General features: G+C 40.5%; 1 protein-coding gene across 15 annotated transcripts in view; it reads right to left on the bottom strand.

Moving 5' to 3' along the window:
* NRCAM (neuronal cell adhesion molecule) overlaps nucleotides 1-11,552 on the bottom strand; it is a 302,674-nt gene extending 291,122 nt beyond the window's left edge. For 5 of the 15 annotated variants that reach the window (XM_074193914.1, XM_074193912.1, XM_074193916.1 and 2 more), the window contains exon 1: nucleotides 11,219-11,334. The gene's annotated coding sequence lies outside the window, so the exon portion shown is untranslated. Of the gene's footprint in view, nucleotides 1-4,367; nucleotides 4,966-11,218; nucleotides 11,337-11,523 lie in introns of those variants that run through there. The other 10 variants (XM_074193918.1, XM_074193911.1, XM_074193913.1 and 7 more) reach the window with 5 other exon arrangements.
* Between the last annotated feature and the right edge of the window lie 1,255 nt (nucleotides 11,553-12,807).

Genomic DNA, 12,807 nt, shown 5'->3' with positions numbered 1-12,807 from the left:
CTAGTAGTAGTGGTATTGCTGTATAAATTACATTTTCTAGGAGTAATTTAAATACCCTTTCCTGATCTAGGTACCCTTTTTAAACCTTTCTTTTTTTGTGTTATGGGTTATTATTTTACTGAATTATTATATAATTATATTTTAACATGTCAAGTTAGTTCAGTGATCTATATTGTCCATAATTCACATTACCCACCTGAGTCCTACCCAACTAAGTCTTCATGTACTTTGATATTCATTCTAACCCCATCTGGTAAATGAAGCTAACCATGAGCTCACTCATTCCCTGCTGTTTAATGAATCACCTTCTTAGTTAAAATAATCCCATCCACACTGGATCTAGTTTGTCTTGCCCTATTTTCTACATCAGGATAGCTGTTTCTAGAAGCATATGGAGCCAAAGGGTTATTCAGCTGCCAAACATCACCTATTAAAATGCATGTTACATTGGCAGAAACATTCAAGCTGTGACTGTATTCATTGTGTCTATATACATTCCATGAAATGCATCAAAACATTAAACTCCAATCAATTTACTTCATTTTTGCTTAATAATTACTAAAAAATTACTCTAAATTTTTAAGTCTTTTTTTTTTTTAACAATTTTAACCAGGATTACAAGAGCAGTTTGTTTTCCTAAATTACAAACAGAAATATTCACTTGAAAATATCAGCTCCACATGCAAATTATTTTCAGGAAAGGCAAAATATGTTAATTAGAAATAAACCTTCCTCTTTACCCAGTTCAGATCTTCTACTTAGGACTTTATGAATTCTAGGTGAGATTCCAAATTAGTCCTAATTGCATTTTATTTGGGCTTACCCTTTCATAGTCTACTTTTCTGGGGTCAAATGGCTATTTTGCAAAATTCATTTTTGCACACCTGAAATATTTCAAATAGATTACTACATATCTAGATCCTACAAGTAAATGGGGATGTTATGCTTCATGCCTCAGTGAAATCTTAAATTCTGCAAGTAAAAAAATAAAATCAAAAGAACACAGAAATATGCTTTACAAACATTCATACAGACAAAAACACAGGATGTCCAATTTCTGGGATAGATTTAACCGATCTGTCACCCATCAAAATAGTTTTTTAGGAAAAAATCAAAACTTTCAAAGTATCTTAGCAAAAAATCTAGATGAGCACTTCTGTATTCACAAGTGACTAAAGAGGACAGTGAGTGGTAAAATGGTCAGGCAGAAGATTTGCAATGCAATTACTCTAGACAAATAAATCTGAATATATGCCAGCTGAAGGGTCCTATCTTTAATTCACATAATTCAAGATCTTAATGTGTCATATGGTGCCAAAATTTACTATCTATGATTTTTTAAAAGCTTGTCCAGTAACTAGATGTTTATCAAGCATCTAAGTTGGACACTTTAGATATGGCATCCAGCTCTATCTACGTTGTTCCAACACCATCTGTCACTTAAGCCTCCGCAGATACAAAAATTTCAATTCAAATGAATCAACTCGGCACTCAAACTAAGCTATAATTCAAATTTCGACATGAGGCTTGAATTCCTTTTCAGTGTTCGTCAACTTTGACCCAGCACTACCCCCTCCTTCGCTGAAAAGGGCGAAGACAACAGCCCAGCAAGTGGGACAGGCAAAACAGAGCTCCTTTGTTGAAGACTTTGCTTTCAGTTTTCTATTGAGGTAAATAACTGAAAAGCCTATCCAGACTTCAGAAGAAAGCCATATAACTAGCAAGCAACTCTCTCCCTCCAAAGAACTAGAAACACCAGGATGCAACTTTGCTACAAGTCCATTTATACCTTAAGACATAAGCACTACATTTTTCACCTTTAAAAGACAATTTGAAAATTAAGTGTTTTTAAATGTGTAAATCTATGGAAAGAATCCAGAGTCTATAAAGTGCATTGTTTGTCTTAAAAATGAAAGTGTATTAAATATTCAAGACATACTGAATCTATATACTGAATTTTTTGAATGCTCTCAGCCTACTTGGGAAAAATTAATCAAATTCATTGTATGTTATTCAGTAGATAACCTCCTACAGGATTCCCTCTAATTACCTTGGGTGTATATTTTTCCGGGTTATGTTAGATTGTTTTCAACATACCATGCACAGAATTTTACATGTAAAACTATGTATTTGCCACTTTAATGTTCAATCTATACTTTGAGTTATGCAGTAGGATAATAGTGGTCATTATAGTTTACTAATTTTGCCTTTAGCACTTGCTGTAATTCAGACAGGGAGTAAAGGAATTCACTTCAATAGTTTTTTTTTTTTTTAAATCCCAAATCACCTTATTTTTCTGATTTGGATTTCTAATCCTGAAGACCAGTAAAACAGATCAATTAGGTTGACACCACCTCTCTTTTATTAATTCATCTAAGCAATTATAATTGGGTAGCAGGGGGTTATGCTGTCATCTTTGAAGATTCATTTGTAGGTAAAAATGTCCCCAACACAATAGCATTGTAACTCACAATGCCAGCACAACCCTTAACATCCAACATCGTGATATTTCAATCTGTTTTTAGGGAAAAAAAACTTCTTTCTTCATTTTCTCTGATTATATAATTTTTTTTTGCTTTTTTTAAGCAGTGAAATAATTTTTCTCCCTCACACCCCCAATTTAACATCTTTCCTTATGGTAAAAAGTAGTTCATATACACACATTCATCATATGCACTCAATGTATTTATGGAAAAATATTCCTTTAAATAGCAAGTTTCTGTTCTTGAATAAGTTTATAGGCCATTCTTCCCCACAAAAGTCATGCTATTCAACTAGAATTGATGAAGGAGGAGGAAAAGGAAGAAGACAAGACTAATAATAACAGGAATAAGGATAGAGATATAGACTGGGTCTATGATTTCATTGTTTTAGGGATCTTCTGATGAAGTTTCACTAATGCAAGTTTTTCACCTTCTATTCAACTTAATAGTCTTATAGATTTTCCTTAGATAATTAAGAAGTTAAGGGATTCATCATGGTCATATAGCTAATATGTGTCAGAAGCAAAACCTAAATCTAGATTTTAATGTATTAGAAGTCAGTTCTTGGGGCGGCTGGGTGGAGCAGTGAATAGAGCACCGGCCCTGGAGTCAGGAGTACCTGAGTTCAAATCAAGCCTCAAACACTTAATAATTAGCTAGCTGTGTGACCTTGGGCAAGTTACTCAACCCCATTGCCTTGCAAAAAAAATCCTAAAAAACCTATAAGTCAGTTCTCTATCCTCTATACCATCCTCTAATGGCATTAGATATTAATAGTATCAATAGTGGCATCAAATTCAGATAGGAACAGGGTCACTAAGCCATTGATAAGAATTCCGGGATGCACACTGACCCAGAAAACCACATATTAACATTATCTATGTTCTACTGTATCTTTTATTTATTTTGGTAAACATTTCCCAATTACATTTTTATCTGGTTAGGGAGTTTAGTATTTGATACCTTTGCTATAGAACACTATATGACTTAAAATTATTATGTCCATAATAAAATTATAATATAATGATCTAAGTATTAATATAACTAATAATTCTATTAATAGTATAATAGTTCTCAAAATTAAGAAAACAGATTGTGGAATTGACAAATCACTGTATTTCAAGTCAGAGAACCTGAGTTTAAATTTCACCTATACTACATTTTGTGAAGCAAGAAAATCATATAATCTCTCTGGATCTCAATTTCTTCATCTTAAAATGATGGAGACAGTTTATCAGATGACCTCTAAGTTTCCTTCCATTTCTAAGTCTTTGGTCTTAAGGACTTACTTGGAAAGCATATGTAAAAAGTATGAAACATTTTGATTTAAAATTTTTAAAAACCATATATGTATATGATTAATGTCCATCCTTCCCTTTTCCAAGCCTCTAACTTGAAGTCTATTAGGTTTTAAAAAATACAGTCCACAACACAGAAGGTATATTTGCTTTGATACTGTCTCTTCTTTAAGAAAAATTTCTCTCAATATGCCTTTTATACTTTTTTATGTGCTTTGAAATCATAACTGTTATGGTCAAGAGTAACTTCTCTAAACAGAAAGAATGTGGTTCTTGCTATTGCAATATGAATGCCTTAGAGTAGAGGTGAAATGTATGATGAGTCAGAGTTCTATGAGTTGGAGCAGCATCATTGGTACTACAATCATGAGACAGAGCATGTTCAAGAAGGGACAACAATGAGCTTGAGTGACTAGGTACAAGGTTCAAGTTTTGCTTTTGTAGTGCTGGCTACAAGATTCTAACAAGGCGGTGTTCACCAGGATGGTAGCATTTGCAGCTTTGCAAAAGCAACAGGAGTAAAAACTCCAGCAAAATGGTAGTTGGAAAGAGTGAAAAGCCCTTAAAGTCAGGGCTAGATACTGACCTTTGAAGACCGGGCTCCAGCAACTAGACTTCCATTCTCTTGAGCTAAGAAAAGTGATAAAAGAGGCCATAATGAATGGACTGATATTGCTTGTTGATCACTCTGGGATCAATGAGAGGGCCATAAAGCAAAGGTATCAATCAAAAACAAGCTACATGCAGCCAACAATACTCCTAAACAGAGCCTGAACTAGATTAAAATTTAATTGGGAAATATTAAACAAAATAAATAAAAGTAAAATAAAGCAAATATTTTTAAATACATTTAAAACTAAGAGGTAATCTGCAGGAATTTTCATAGGGCCCCATCACTATTGAATTTGATATGACTGTAGATTTAGCTCCCTCCTTGGTGACTATCACTGGCGAGTCCTTTCTTCACAGTTTTTCTCTATTTTCTTTAAGCTATGCCTACTTCCTGATTTTTGTTTCGTTTAAATAATGATCAGTCATAACTGATCTGTGACTAGCTTCTGCTAATTAACTGTGTTCAGGAGAGAATGTGAAGGAGGGAGCCAGTGACCAGCTTAGCATAAACAGAACTAAAGCAGGTCAGAGATTTAAACCTATGCCCAAAATATTAGGATTTTCCTACCTAGCCAATTGTGAGAGAATTTTTTTCTGTGTATTTTTATTTTGTTTTATTTTATTTTTTAAATATTTTATTTATTTTGAGTTTTACAATTTTCCCCCTAATCTTACTTCCCTCCCCCCCACCCCCCACAGAAGGCTATTTGTCAGTCTTTACATTGTTTCCATGGTGTACAATGATCCAAATTGAATGTGATGAGAGAGAAATCATATCATTAAGGAAGAAACATAAAGTATAAGAGATAGCAAGATCAGACAATAAGATATCAGGTTTTTTCCTAAATTAAATATAATAGTCCTTGGTCTTTGTTCAAACTCCACAGTTCTTTCTCTGGATACAGATGGTATTCTCCATTGCAGACAGCCCCAAATTGTCCCTGATTGTTGCACTGATGGAATGAGCAAGTCCATCAAAGCTGATCATTGCCCCCATGTTGCTGTTAGGGTGTACAGTGTTTTTCTGGTTCTACTCATCTCACTCAGCGTAAGTTCATGCAAATCCCTCCAGGCTTCCCTAAATTCCCATCCCTCCTCGTTTCTAATAGAACAATAGTGTTCCATGACATACATATACTACAGTTTGCTAAGCCATTCCCCAATTGAAGGACATTTACTTGATTTCCAATTCTTTGCCACCACAAACAGGGCTGCTATGAGTATTTTTGTACAAGTGATGTTTTTACCCTTTTTCATCATCTCTTCAGGGTACAGACCCAGTAGTGGTATTGCTGGATCAAAGGGTATGCACATTTTTGTTGCCTTTGCTCTCCAGAAAGGATGGATGAGTTCACAGCTCCACCAACAATATATTATCGTTCCAGATTTCCCACAACACTTCCAACAATGATCACTGTCCTTTCTGGTCACATTGGCCAGTCTGAGAGGTGTGAGGTAGTACCTCAAAGAAACTTTAATTTGCATTTCTCTAGTAAGTAATGATTTAGAACAATTTTTTTATATGACTATGGATTGCTTTGATCTCCTCATCTGTAAATTGCCTTTGCATATCCTTTGACCATTTGTCAACTGGGGAATGACTTTTTTTTTTAATTTGACTTAGTTCTCTATATATTTTGGAAATCAGTCCTTTGTCAGAAATACTAGTTGTAAAGATTGTTTCCCAGCTTACTACATTTCTTTTGATCTTGGTTACAGTGGTTTTGTCTGTGCAAAAGCTTTTTAATTTAATGCAATCGAAATCATCTAGTTTGTTTTTAGTGATGTTGTCCATCTCTTCCTTAGTCATAGACTGTTTCCCTTTCCATAGATCTGACAGGTAAACTAGTCCTTGATGTTCTAGTTTGCTTATAATATTGCTTTTTGTCTAAATCCTGTATCCATTCGGATCTTATCTTGGTATAGGGTGTTAGGTGTTGGTCTAATCTAAGTTTCTTCCATACTAACTTCCCAATTGTGAGAGAATTTTATGGTTTTGCTTTAATTCATAACTTTTATAAGCACTTAAATAATTCAGATAGACAAACCACAGTACTTCTGACCAAGCAGTTCCTTAACTAAAGAATTTTTGTGAACAAGATTCAGACAGCTTGAGTAGCAGTGTCAAACTCAAAAAAAAAATGGTCACAATTTTATGTAAGGAACCCTATGAACTGCATTTTGATTTAGGATACCACACAATAACATTATTTATATTTTATTTTGATTTATTTTTAAATATATTTTCAAATTGCACTTTAATCTACTTCAGGATGTGGTAGTGTTATGGGCTACTTGTGTCCCATAGACATGAGTGCATGTGTGTGTGTGTGTGTTTGACACCTCTGATGTAAAGCATAGGCATCTCATGGAAGCTCTGGTCTCCAAGATGAAGGGGCGGAGGAGTGGTAAAGGACTAGGGGAAGGTAATGTTTCCTGGATCTCTACAAGAGGAAACAGAATCTGCAGCCAGGTGGTGGCACTGGGCAAATGGCCTGGAATCGGGAATACTTGAAGTTAAATCTGACCTCTAGACAATTACTAGCTAGGTGACTTTGGAAATAACTGTGCAGCATAGGAGATACTAGCCCAGCATGGCGTGCCCTCATCATAGAGGGTGCTCTATGAGCAAGGCAGAATGGAGGCAACTCAAAGGAAATGTTTGATACATAAATTTAGAGTACTCACCCCAGGAGTTCACATGAACTATTTGCGCCCAGCCTGTGGCAGAGAGTTCCAAGCTCTGCCACCCTTGACATGCTGTAACTTGTCTCTAACATAGTGATGAAATTTTGGTCTTCTTCAGTAATGACAAGAAGAACCAACCAGCTGTGTGACCTTGGGTAAGTCACTCAATTTTTGTATGCCTCAGGTTCTCCAAATGTAAAATGAAGCTAACAATAGCACCAACCTCACAGGGTAGTTGTGAGGTTCAAATGAGATAATATTTGTAGAGTCTAGTACTTAATAAATGCTTGTCCCTTTCCCCTTCCTCTCTACCTACATTCATCAGATTAGAAACAGAAAAGTCAGTACTTTCTTTATCTTTCACATTCCATTCCAATCCACTAAATCCTGCCAGATAGTGACACCTGCTATTTACAGAACTGAAAAGGGTTAAATTAAAGAAGTAACTTGCTTGCCACTAGCTTCCTTATCTCTAATTCCCTAAATTTACCCTTGAGTTTAGGATAAGGAGCTCTAGGATAAGACCCCTACTGGTTCTAGGAATAGGTATAAGTAATGACCTAGGGCTCAAACAGTAGCCTAATCCCTTTTTTCCTAATGATGCTTAAATTTAAGCTCTAAGCCTGAAACTTAAAAGGAAAGGAAATCCTAAATACAAAACATAATTTCCAGTTGCTTATAAACCAACTCTTTTTCTCAAGCACATATACAACTAAGGTCTAAGCAGCCTTGACAAATTAAAGAGGAAATGTAAGGGAATCTCAATTCCAACTACTTTGCTATTAATTTCTGTATGAGAATGCTATTCATTAGTAAACAAGGGTAGAAACCTTAAGTTTACAAAAAGTGATAGAAAAATAGGACACCAAATGTTGGCATAATCTCCTTCCTTTTGGGGGGTAAAAATATCAGAAGTCAGGGATAGTCATGAAATGGGCAAATATGTAAAATGGTGAATTAATTTGGTAATTATTTTTCATGGTCTTGCTGAAGTGTTCCTTTACATAGTAAAGTCCCTTGTTACACATAAAATATTAAATTTCTGAAGTACAGTTTCATTCAATTTTTCAGAAACATATTTATGGTATAAAGTAATATATACTTCTATGAAAATATTAGGTTTTTACTTAATAAAAACTGGAAATACCTGTGTAACCACAGCTTTGATTAGTTAATCACATTTCATTAACATACAGCAATAGTAAATCATTTAAAGATTACTTCACATGAAAGTTTCCCAGTATTCAAAGGCAAACAGCTGGGTTCTAATAGAGCCATAAATGGAAAATTTAAACTGGTATCATTGGTATCTATTCAGAACTCTATTGGCTATTCTTATGAAGCATGCAAACTTGCTTTGCAAAAAAAAATCAGTATCAGTATTCATTTAAAAATTAAGATTAAATTTTTAAAAATGTAATACATAACGATGGAATTCTTCAATAATAAGAATGGCATAGTAAAGAAGATAACTGAACTAGGTGACTAGTTCCATATCAGCCTCTTAATCTTGTTTTTTAATATCATTTAGGACTTCAGCTTTCTTCAATAATATAACCAAATTAAATTAGATATTTATGATCTCTTTCCATTTTCTTCACCCCAACATTCTGTGATTCTATGAAATGCTAAATTTTTTTTGTAATGGAAAATACATTTTAAGAATTTTAATTTTGAAGAAAATTGTATCCAATTTCAAAGTAAGAATTAAAAATGTATCAGTCAAAGCTGGAAATGTTGCCTTTGAGCTAGTCCAAATTCCCATTTGGAACTGTTTTCAGCAAAAAATACAGTATGGTTTTTAACTATTCTGAACCAATTTGCATATATTAAGAAACTTAGTAAATTAATGAGACTCTCTTAAATATCTGATAGATATGGGCTTTCCTAATATTCCAACATAATTTACAGTTTAAAATGGAGACCTCTTTGAATTCAGTTTCAAACTTCAAAAATAACTTTCTTCTAAGCAAAGCCTATTAAACAAAAACAAACAAACAAACAAAACTATTTGGAAAGAAGGAACACAATAGCTTCACTAAATGAAACTTTTCTCTTTCTCTAAAGTAGTTATTAACAAACACAAATATCTTGTCCTAAGCTTTAAAAAAAAATTCTCCCTCTTATTTCACTAAGAAATACTAATAAAGGGGCGGCTAGGTGGCGCAGTGGATAGAACACTGGGCTGGGAGTCAGGAGGACCTGAGTCCAAATCCGGCCTCAGACATTTAATAATTACCTAGTTGTGTGGCCTTGGGCAAGCCACTTAACTCCATTTGCCTTGCAAAAAACCTAAAAGCAAAACCCTAAAAGAAAAAAAGACTGACTTTAGTAAGGGAAAGGATTGGATCACAGAATTGGAATTAAAGCAGTTGAGAGGTTACCTAGTTCCACATTTACAGTCTGAAGAGATGCAGAGGAGCCCAGAGATAAAGTGTATTGCTCAAGGTTATCCATGGAATACACTGCAGAAGTGACACCAGAGCCAAGTCCTCAGACTCCAGAGCTAGCAGCACTTCTCCCTCCAAAGCATCTAGTTAAGCAGAAGGGATGCAGGAAGGAGTGGTTATACAGTTCAATCCCCCACCCCCTTACTGGAGACAATTGAACACACTCTGGGGATGATCAGTGGGAGCTTAAATTGACAACGGCTACAAATAAGGGTTTGATTTATTGTTTTATTTTCTAGACCAGAGATGTTAAATTGGATGCTTTACTCTCAGGCAGAAAAAAGCCGGCCAAACTGCCTAGTGAAGTCCAACCCGATTAAAATACAACTGGGAAATGTTTAACAAAAAGAAATAAAAATGCAACGAAGGAAAAACAATGTTAATTTGTGGTTTCCTAAGTCAATGGTCCTCAGAGATCCTTTTCTGTTTGAGTCTGACATCACTAAGTCTCTAGATGTAGGAAAGTGATGGAGGAAATGTTAAATGATGGAGATTAAACCTCGTTTTCTTCCTTGCTCCCCCCCACCACCAAGTCTGTTGTTAAATATTTACCTGCATACCCTGTAACAAATATTCATTAAGTCTCCTATTTGTGCCACTACTGACTAAGATTTTTGCTATAAGGCTTGCGGATGCTCTATTTAAATTTTCTTACAAATACGTCTTCTTGCCTGGTCACCTTCAATAGCTTCCTGAGAGTCCTCTCAGAGACAGGGTTTACTCGTACTCAACATGTGGAGTTTGCGTAAGGTTAGAGGTGAAGGTGAAGTTCATGCACCTGCCTACGCTTTCCAGTGATGAAAGCCGGCTTGATTAGCAGTGTTCCTGCTCCGGGCTCAGGGTGGAACTTTAGCCTCGGTAAATCACGGACTAGGCTTTTCAAGTCCAGCCAGCTTCACTGTGCCCACTGTGGGTGTATTCCCGGGCACGATTCGAGGCTGTGTGTGTGTGTGTGTGTGGGCGGCCCCGGCTCGGCTGGGCTCGGCTCGGCGGCCCCGGCTCGGCTCGGCTCGGCTCGGCTCGGCTCGGCGCGCGGCCCCGGCCGGTTCCCGGTTCAGCACAGACAGCTCCCGGCCCGGCTCGGGGCGCGGGGCTGCTCCCCCGAGGAGCCGCAGGCTGGGAGGGGAGCAGCGGGGCGCACAAGTGCCTCCCTCCTGGCAGCCCCGGCGTGCGTCGGGGGAAGTGGGCGCCCACGGGGCTCCGCGGGGCGGGGGCCGGGGCTGCCCAACTCTGGGGGAAATGGCGACCTCCGTCCTCGCCCGCCGCCCATGCCCACGCGGAGAAGCGAAGGGGCGAGCCCCGGCGGGCGGGCGGGCGCTGCCCCGGGAGGCCGGCCGGGAGGCGCGAGCCCACTGCCGCCGGAGGAGCGCGCTCCGCCCCGGCCCCGGCCCCGGCCCCGGCCCCGGCCCCGGCCCCGGCCCCGGCCCCGGCCCCGGCCCCGGCCCCGGCCCCGGCCCGCCCTCGCTCCCTCGCGGTCCGCACGGCCCGGGCCCATGGGCAGACAATGCCCGCGGCCGCCCCGCGCGCCCGCACCCGCGCCCCGAGGCGCCCCGGGCCGCGTCCGCAAGTGCCCGGGGGGCGGCGAGGGAAGGGGGCGTCGGCTCGCGCCCCGGCCGGCCCCCGGGGCGGGCAGGAGCGCGGGGGCCGCCCCGCACACAGACGGACGCGCGGGCGCCGAGCTACTCACGGGGGTCTCCGCCGTCCCCGCCCGCAGCGCGCCCCGGGGTCCCCCGGGCTCTCCTCCCTGGTGCTGCGCCTCGCTCCCGCCGCCCTCCCCGAAGCCGGCGAGGCTCCCGCACGCTCCCCGCCGCCCGGCGCGCCCGGCACTGGCGTGGAGCCCGGCAGCAGCGCGCGCGCGCGCCCGCCCGCCGGCCGGGGGATGACTCGGCACCGCGCCGGCGCGCCCCCGCCCGCGGCCTCCCCGCGCCGCGCCCCCGCCCGCGGCCTCCCCGCGCCTGCCCCCCCCGCCCGCGGCCTCCGCCGCCGGCTCACCTGAGCCCCGCCCGGCCGGCCAAGGTCGCCACGCCGCCCGCCGCTCGGCTCCGCGGGCTCGGCGCTGCCCCGGCTCTCGCCCTCTCTGAAGCGTTTAACCTCCCAGACACACACGCGCGCGGGTGGGCTACGTTATTCTTCGGAAATTGGTGATTTTTCATTTTTTTTCTTAGTTTTTGCAAGGCAATGGGGTCAAGTGGCTCGCCCAAGGCCACACAGCTAGGCAGTCACTAAGTGTCTGAGGTCGGATTTGAACTGGGTCCTCCCGACTCCAGGGCTGATCCGCTGCCCCACCGCCCCAAAATTGTTTATTTTTCCAAAAATAATCAAAGCCAGAATCAGCTCATTGGAGCAGGAAAGAAGTCTCTTGGCTGTCAGCTCCCAAGACCTCTTTGGAACCTGTGGTTTGGACTGGCCCAGCTGCGGACCCCAGGCAGCTCACCTCCGGGACACTCTTTACCTGCAGAGTGGGGGGAGGAGGATGTCCCCTAAAGTCCAAACGATTTTAGATTCAAAACCCTATGATGCTTTAAATTCACTTACCTTCAAATGTAAAGTCTTATATTTGATAGACATTTGGACAACTATTTGTGATGTTAAAAAAGAGTTATTTTTCCCCAAAGCACTGATTCATACCTATGATCTGTTCTTATTGGGAGTCATCAGTGAGGAAATTATGCATTGACAAAGATCAGCAACAATTCTGTAACTATTTGTCTTTGAATTGCTTAAGGTGTAAGATACTACTTGAATTTCTCAAGGTCACTCATCAAAAATTAGTGTGGGGCAGCTAGGTGGCATAGCGGAAAAAGAGCACCGGCCTTGGAGTCAGGAGGACACGGGTTCAAATCCGACCTCAGACACTTAGTGACTGCCTAGCTGTGTGGCCTTGGGCAAGCCACTTAACCCCATTTGCCTTGCAAAACCCCCAAAACAAACAAAAAAAATTAGTGGGGGGGGGTGGCTAGGTGGCCCTGGAGTCAGGAGTACCCGAGTTCAAATCCAGCCTCAGACACTCAATAAGTACCTAGCTGTGTGGCCTTGGGCAACCCACTTAACCCCATTGTCTTTCAAAAACTAAAAACTAAAAAAAAAAGTATCAGAGTAAGAACTTGAACTCTGATCTTCCTAATTTAGAAATTGCCTCTAATACTATTTATACATTTAGGAATTTTCCCTACCTCACCATCTGCCTCCAATGATGAAAAACAAAATAGTAGATTGTGCAGCTTTCCTTGCTAACCCTTATATAGATAGTACTCCTCTAGGTCTTCTTACTCTGCC

This window comes from Macrotis lagotis, chromosome 7, assembly GCF_037893015.1.
Source record: "Macrotis lagotis isolate mMagLag1 chromosome 7, bilby.v1.9.chrom.fasta, whole genome shotgun sequence".
Lineage (NCBI taxonomy): Eukaryota > Metazoa > Chordata > Mammalia > Peramelemorphia > Peramelidae > Macrotis > Macrotis lagotis.
This window is presented reverse-complemented; position numbering and strand designations above follow the sequence as displayed.